Genomic DNA, 8,539 nt, shown 5'->3' on the forward strand with positions numbered 1-8,539 from the left:
GCTACCAAAAGGGCCCTACTTAGATTCTAAATTAGGTATTTCAGAATGAATATTTTTAGTTTCATTTTTTTAAAGCAGATCTCTAATTTTTACTTGTATCTTTATACAATACCTGTTCATTCTCTAAAATAAAAGATGAAGACTTAAATAATTCTTTTGAATATTTTCTACTTCACTTTAAATTCCTAGCAATGAATAACACTTAATAATTTAGTAGGATTCTTAATTCCTGTTATGTCTAAACTGTTAGAAAATGTACTAATACTCCTTTGTTATTCTTCATTGTTCTCTTGATTACCATCTATAATAAGAGTAACAGTTCTACATTATACTCCACCTTTAATCCTGTATCTTCTATAACCTAGACATTTTAAAGATTGATTTCATTTACATCCTAATCTGAAAATCACACACCAAGATATATATTCCCTGTCCTTAGGCTAATTCAATTTTTTAAAACAACACATGGCATTTACAACATTGTGGTCATAGAAAAATTAAGCCAGCAGTACACATTATTTTGCGTGGCAAATGTCTCTAACCAAAGACTGCTCTAAGTAGAATTAGTGTAGAATTAATTTTAAATAGTTTCACTTTTCTTGGCATTCTATCAGTGGTTAAGACAGGGCACATTTGAATTTTCTTTTTCTTTGCCCTGTAATTCTTCAGTAAATTCCCCTTCTTCCCTGAGTTTCCATTTGTCTTTATTAAGTAATAAGCCTTTATATCCTGAAGTTATGGTCTCTACCTTTTTATCCCAATTACCTATACTACCCTATACCCTACTGACATCCTCCATTTCTGACTATTACCTGAACTGCCACCTCTCTAACATTCTCCAAAATGGCCAGTCTGGGATATCCGGTCACTGCTTTCCTAAGTTGGATCCACCATTTCTGCCCTTCTTCTTTTGTTTACTGATGAATTTTTAGAAAATTATTCCTCAAATAATTCCTAGAAAGAGTATATGGAGAGAAGAACCGGTAGGGAAGGGACGAAGGTGGCAAGATGGTGTTGGAAAGCACTATGGTTTGTGTGGACAACAGTGAGTATATGGGGAATGGGGACTTCTTACCCACCTGGCTGCAGGCCCAACAGATGCTGTCAACATCGTTTGTCACTCCTAAGACCCGCAGCAATCGTGAAAACAATGTGGGCCTCATCACACTGGCCAATGACTGTGAAATGCTGACCACACTCACCCCTGACACCGGCCACACTCTTTCCAAGCTCCACACTGTCCAACCCAAGGGCAAGATCACCTTCTGCACTGGTATCCCCGCGGCTCATCTGGCTCTCGAAGCACCGGCAGGGCAAGAATCACAAGATGCGCATTTTTGCCTTGGTGGGAAGCCCCGTGGAGGACAACGAGAAGGATCTGGTGAAACTGGCTAAACGTTTCAAGAAGGAAAAGGTATATGTTGACATTATAAGTCTTGGGAAAGAGGAGGTGAACACAGAAAAGCTGACAGCCTTTGTAAACACATTGAAGGGCAACGATGGAACCGGTTCTCCTCTGGTGGCAGTGCCCCCTGGGCCCAGCTTGGCTGACGCGCTCATCAGTTCTCCGGTTCTGGGCTGGCAAGGTGGTGCCATGCTGGGTCTTGGCGCTAGTGGCTTTGAGTTCGGGGTGGATCCCAGCGCTGATCCCCAGCTGGCCCTGGCGCTCCGGGTTCTATGGAAGAGCAGCGGCAGGCCCAGGCCGAGGAGGCCCGGGGGGCGGCTGCGGCCCCCGCGGCTGGGGCGGGGATGGCTACGGCTGGGCCCAAGGCTAGTGACGCCCTGCTCAAGGTGACCATCGGCCCTCAGGAGGTGGGCCGCAGCGGGCCCCCCGACCTGAGCAGATGACTGAGGAGGAGCAGATTGCCTGTGCCAGGCAGATGTCCCCGCAGGGTGCAGAGTTCGGCCAGGCGGAATGCGCGGACATTGATGCCAGCTCAGCCACGGACACATCTGAGCCCGCCAAGGAGGAGGATGCTCGTGATGCGCTGCGGGACCCCGAGTTCCTGCAGAGCGTCCCGGAGAGCCTTCCAGGCGAGGATCTCGACAACGAAGCTGTTTGAAATGTCATGGGCTCTCTGGCCTCACAGGCCAACAAGGATGACAAGAAGGACAAAAAGGAGGATAAGAAATGAGACTGGGGGCAAGGGTAGCTGAGCCTGCTCAGGGGGCTGGATTGGGCCGGGCGGCAACTAGAGTTAGATATGTTATCTGCAACCAGGACGACTGAAGTAGAGCTGGGCAACTTTTGTTTAAAAAAAAAAAAAAAAAAAAAAAAAAAGGAACCCCGGGTGGCTCAGTGTAAACCACTGAGTGTAAACACTCAGTGTAAACCACTGAGTGTAAACACTCAGTGTAAACCACTGAAACCACAGTGTGCCTTCAGCCCAGGGTGTGATCCTGGAGACCCGGGATCGAGTCCCACGTCGGGCTCCCTGCACCGACCCTGCTTCTCCTCTGTCTGTATCTCTGTCTCTCTCTGTATCTCTCATGAATAAATAAATAAATAAAATCTTTAAAAACAAAAAAAAGAGTATATGGACTGTGTAAAAATGTGTTGCTTTTATTATGCCATTATATATCAATAATAACGTCTTAGTTTTAAATTATTTTCTTCAAAATATTGAAGCTGTAGTCTTCGTTCATTGTTGCTGATAACAAGCCTGAGAAGAGACTGATTATGGTTTACTTTTAATTATTTTTGCTCATTTAAGTAATTTAAAATATTTTTATACTTAAACTATTCATTAAATTATATAATCATTTAGCTATTTTCATTAAAATAAATGAAAATCATAGTTGCCTAACGTCTTCATTCACACATGATATTTTCAGACTTCTTCATTTTTGACAAAGTGGTCAATATTAAAAACTATCTCACTGTGCTTGTAACTTCTTTTACCCAACCTATATTTAATATTCATTTATGATTTGTTTCCTCTTCCTAGGCATATATTTATCTTCTTTTAGCCACTACATTCTTATATCATTTTTTCTTAAGTGGTAGATGCCACTTATATATTTTAGATATTTTTTCTGTATGCGTTTCAAGTGGTGTACTCAAGTGTTTATAGGTTATCTTTTTATTCTTCTTATGGTGCCTAGAGATTTTTATAGTCTGTACAATTGGTAGTAGAATCTATACTTAAATTTTAGACAATTGGGCATAAAATTAAGTCCTAGGGTTGAGATAATTCCACCTTTTTCTTTTTCTTTTCCCTGCATAGGAGTTCTATCATGTATGCCAGCCATTTCTAATAATGAGGAATTAAAAAGTAATAATAAGGAATTAATACACTGAAAGAGAATATATAGTAACAGACATATTTTCTATTAGGACATCATCAGAATGGCAGAATAGGAGAATATTTGGTGCCTCTAAAAGTTAACAAAGGGGGTGCATGGGTGTCTCAGTCAGTTGAGTGTCTGTCTTCAGCTCAGGCCATGATCCCAGGGTCCTGGGATCGAATCCCATTGGGGTTCCTGCTGGGTGGGGGGGTCTGCTTCTCCTCTCCCTCTGCCCCAACCCCACTCATGCTCTTTTGTGTGCATTCTCCCTCTCTCAAATAAATACAATCTTATAAAAAAACATTTATGATCAAAATGCATTATTATGGTATTGATGTAAGAAGCAGTTATACAAAACATATTTTGTTTGTACAATTCAATTGGGTCAGAAATTAATGTTACTTTATAAATAGCTAAAATCCTCCAGAAACAATACAAATATCAGGTCTTAGGTCAATGTATGGGAAGGCAGATATTGATAAAGGGGGGAAAAAGGATTTTTTAAAAAGCATTTTTATAAAATACTATAAGTTACGGGGATCCCTGGGTGGCTCAGCAGTTTAGCACCTGCCTTCAGCCAGGGTGTGATCCTGGAGTCCCGGGATCGAGTCCCACATCGGGCTCCCTGCATGGAGCCTGCTTCTCTCTCTGCCTGTGTCCCTGCCTGTTTCTCTCTCTCTCTCTCTCTCTCTCTCTCTCTCTCTCTGTGTGTGTGTGTGTCTCTCATGAATAAATAAATAAAATCTTAAAAAATAAAAATAAAAAAATAAAATACTATAAGTTAATGTTCAATGCTAGATATATTTGCATTGATCACTGCTATTTGGGAAAGTCTTTTGCTCTGTGCATAACAGTTTTTGATGAAAACAAAATCCTTGAGCTTCCCAGGTGAGAGTTTGTTCTCTGTAACTTAAGTACTTTATATCCCCAGGGTCCTACTCTCAAAAGATGTTGACACTAATTGATGGAAGTGTCTGATTTAGAAATTTCATCACATTTTAGTGAAACTTATTTGTATCTAATGAAAATTTGGAAAACAAAACAAGCTTCATTCCTGGTCTGCTATAAAAGTAACATACTTTTTAAAGAACATGTATATAATTGATGCTAGATCATTTAAAGGAAATGCTTTATATGTGATCTGGTTAATGTCACTCATTAAAGTAATGAAGGGGTTTGAAAAATAATGCAAAGGATAAATATCCATCTACAAACTCATCATAGCTTTTATTACAATCTAGCTTAACTGAATTATTCATAATAGTATTGTTTTTTTGTCCATTGTTCATGCTATTGCCAACTTCTTGGTTTTATTATTTCTGTTTATCATTTTACCATGAGCAGTTAGTTTCTTGGCACATTTTTTTCTCATTTTCATGAAACTTATTAGTAATATGATCTCTGAATCCCATGCAAAGTCCATACCATATCTCTGCCACTCCCAGGGAGCTGTCGTCCTTCATAGACTCTGTGGCTGTTCCTTCTCTATACAAGGCCTTCCTGTACCACATGAGGTGAGAATGGTACCTGAGTATCAGAGGACATTACTGCCTCACAGAAATGACATATGACACTTTTGACAGAGTTTCTCCAGATGAAAGCAGTTACTTATATTTGCTGAACTTCAAAGGTATTAAGTACAGTTTTCTGAATTCAGGAAAATGTTTTAAACATATGGCATTATCTCTGCCAAAGTTTAATCAAAGAAAAACTGCCATGGGATATTCACATTTATAAGGAAATAAGTATAAATTATGAGACTAATTAATTTAGCAAGTGTTTTTTCTTTCTATGAGCAGATTTACTTGTATCTGTGGTAATACTCCTTTTCTTTTATCAAGGCAATATATAAAATATGTAAAAAATATATAATTATTTGGGCAGCATGGGTGGCTCAGTGGTTTAGTGCTGCCTTCAGCCCAGGGCATGATCCTCGAGACCCAGGATCGAGTCTCACCTCAGGTTCCCTGCATGGAGCCTGCTTCTCCCTCTGCCTATGTCTCTGCCCTTCTCTCTCTCTCTCTCTCTCTGTGTCTCTCGTGAATAAATAAATAAAATATTAAAAAAAGAAAAATATATAAGTATTTGTATACATACATATATACATACACATACATAACTAGTTGTGCCTCGTCTCTGGGAAAAACAGAGGCAATTCTATGAGAAACATCGAGGCAATATTGAAGATGAAAAATGACGCTATGATTCACCAAATCCCTGAGGGATCTTCTCCGCCCAATAGTGCTTTTATTCTTTGGGCTCCCTTCTTTTATTTTATTTTATTTATTTTTTTATTTTTTTAAATTTTTTTGGGGGGGCTCCCTTCTTAAGAACACCTTGCAAACACCTCTTTTCTTTAGAGCTTAGTTTTGTTTTCTGTGTTTATATCAATGAAAAGATTCACAGGCAAGCATGTCATCCTACCATCCCTGGTTTTGTCCTTATTTTTCATTTTTGAGCTGTTCATCTTTTAATATTCTGCAGATAGTATTTTAGAGATTTGATATTTTGCTTTAGTGATGCCTACTTTTCATCATTATTATCAAACCTTATGATCACCTCCACATTTGTAATCCCTTCTATTTCTTGGGGGCTATCTTAGGTTTCAGCCTACCAGAATACATATATTTTTAAAAATCATATTTCCTAATAGCCATATTAAAAAGTAATACAAGACAGGTAAACTTAATAGTATGTATTTTAACCAACCTTGATGAGGGTTAGGTAAGGAAGCTAACTAAGTGAATAACTTCCCATTGTGGCAGAGTGAAATGAAGAAAACTTGGTGAGAGTTTGAAATGTTATCATTGGGTTTGTGGTATTCGAGACATAAACATAAACCAATTTGGGGATGCTCTTGGGTTTCAGCATTCCTTATAGTAGCTTAACCCAAGGATAATTTATTATATATTTTCTATGAAAACTTTATTTCTAAACCATGAAACTTAGAAGAGAAAAATGCTAATATAGTGAGTGGGGGTCCTCTGAATAGCAACAACTTAAGATTTCACTGTTTTTTATTGCTTTTATTATAGTACCTCATTTTAATTCTGGGCAAATGTGAATTGACATTTTAGACTGTTAACCTCTCCTCTTCAAGCTGCTTTCTCTCTTCGAAGGAATGCATTGAAGCACCTGTCCTTAGGTATTTATCACTTGATTCTGACATCCCAGTATTCATTTGATAGATTAATAGACAAAACTGCTAGTGCTAATTTCTTTCTTCCCATGACTTTCGGCACAAGCAGATAATTTTAGAGCCATTTTCTATAGCTCTTGGAATAATTTTAAGAAATGTACTGGTAAAGTAGACTGGTAGCTTCTTTGAGGCTAGTTTTCATGCACCTAAAACCCTGTAAGTTTTTTCATTGCCCAAATCACTCTCAATATTAGACCTTTGTAGAAATTGTAGGCTGCTGCACTCAAGGTTCTTCTATTAATCTGATTATCTTTTGCCATATTAATGTGCTTTGGTTGGCTAAATATAATTAATTTTTTTATAATTGAAGTGATTTTGAGTTTGGGAATACAATCAATCATATTTTAAAATGAATTATAAAGCAAATACTAATATTATATTATGCCATCCAAACATAGAGTGTATACATTGATTTCCATGAGTACAGAATGATAACTTTTGATTTCATTTTATTTTTAATTATTTTTTTGAGAAGGAGAGAGACAAGGGTGGGAGCAGCAGAGGGACAGGGAGAGAGAGAATCTTAAGTAGGCTCCACCTGAGCATGGCTCAACACAGGACTCGGATCTCATGACCCTGAGATTATGACCTGAGCTGAAATCAAAAGTTGGACAATTAACCAAACCACTGGGCCATGCTGGTGCCCTCAGGATGATGACATTTTTTCCTTACAGTCCCCAATCGCCATCTCACATCTTTCAGATATTATGCTCTTGATAAATGTTTGAAGGAAGGGGAGGAAAGAAGATTCAGGACAGGGACTCTGTGGTAAGGAAGAAGTCACTCCCATTTTTGCTCAACTTCAAGTTTAGGTAATCATTGAAAGATTTTAAAGCTCTCTAACTAGGTCAGATCTAGAATCATAGCTCTTGGATAACTACTATTGAATAAAATATAGTACAAGCCAAAATATGAGCTGCACGTATTATTTCCTATTAATGCATAAGTAATTATCACAAACTCAGCTTAAAACATTGATGTAGTTTGTAATTCCTATAGGTAAGAAATCTGGACATGGTGAGACTAGACAGTCTGCTCAGGATCTGACAGGGTTAAAATCAAGGAGTCTGCTGTGGTTGTGGTTCCCATGTGGGGATCAGGATCTTCTTCTAAACTCACTGGTTTATTTCCTTGAGGTTGTAGGATAGAGGTTATTGTCCTGCTAGCTATAAATCTGGGACAGCTCTTGGCTACTATAGGTAGTTCCTTACTACTTGATCCCCTGATATAGACTGAACTGTGTTAAATTCAGATGTTGAAGCTCTAACGTCCAATGTAGCTATTTTGAAGATAGAGGTTTTAGGAAGTAATTAAGGTGGAATGCAGCCATAAGGGTCAGATCCTAAATTGGTAGGATTGGTGGCCTTATAGAAAGCAGTGAACACATCAAGTAGGAGGCTGTATGCAAGTCAAGTGGAGCTCTCACCGGAACCTGACCATGAATCTTGATCTCAGATTGGTGAAAAAAGTGTTCTTTAAGCCACCTAATCTATGGTGTTTTGTTATGGCAGCTTGTGGTAGGATACCCAACATGGGCATTTCACAGCAAGGATGTTTGCTTTTATTTTCTCTGACCAGCCAAAGAACATCCCTGATATCCTCTTCTCTCAGCAGGTGAAGAAAATTAAGGGCTCATGTGGTAGCCCTTCACAAGGTCAGCAGACTTGTGGTCTTAATTAACTATACCTGTAAAATCCCTTCCCAGCAACATCTAGATTATTGCTTTATTGGATAACTGGGTGGTGTATGGATACCAGAGGCTGGAATCTTGGGGGCTATCTTAGGTTTCAGCCTACCAGAATACATATATTTTTAAAAATCAAATTTCCTAATAGCCATATTAAAAAGTAATACAAGCCAGGTAAACTTAATAATATGTATTTTAACCAATATATCTAAAATATTTCAAAATGTAATAAGTAGCAAATTTTTAGCAAGATAATTTATATTTTTAATTTATATTTATACAGGTAGAAATCCTGTATTTTACAGTCTCAGCATATCTCAGTTCTGACTCTCCATATTTCAAGTACTCATAACCACAAGTGACTA

The 8,539-nt window shown here is 38.3% G+C and overlaps 1 pseudogene; it reads left to right on the top strand.

Annotated features, from left to right (window-relative positions):
• The first annotated feature begins 1,008 nt into the window (after positions 1 to 1,008).
• On the top strand, positions 1,009 to 2,135 carry LOC100683176 (annotated as a pseudogene).
• The last annotated feature ends 6,404 nt before the right edge of the window (positions 2,136 to 8,539 follow it).

Source organism: Canis lupus, chromosome 14, assembly GCF_011100685.1.
Source record: "Canis lupus familiaris isolate Mischka breed German Shepherd chromosome 14, alternate assembly UU_Cfam_GSD_1.0, whole genome shotgun sequence".
In the NCBI taxonomy this organism is placed as follows: domain Eukaryota; kingdom Metazoa; phylum Chordata; class Mammalia; order Carnivora; family Canidae; genus Canis; species Canis lupus.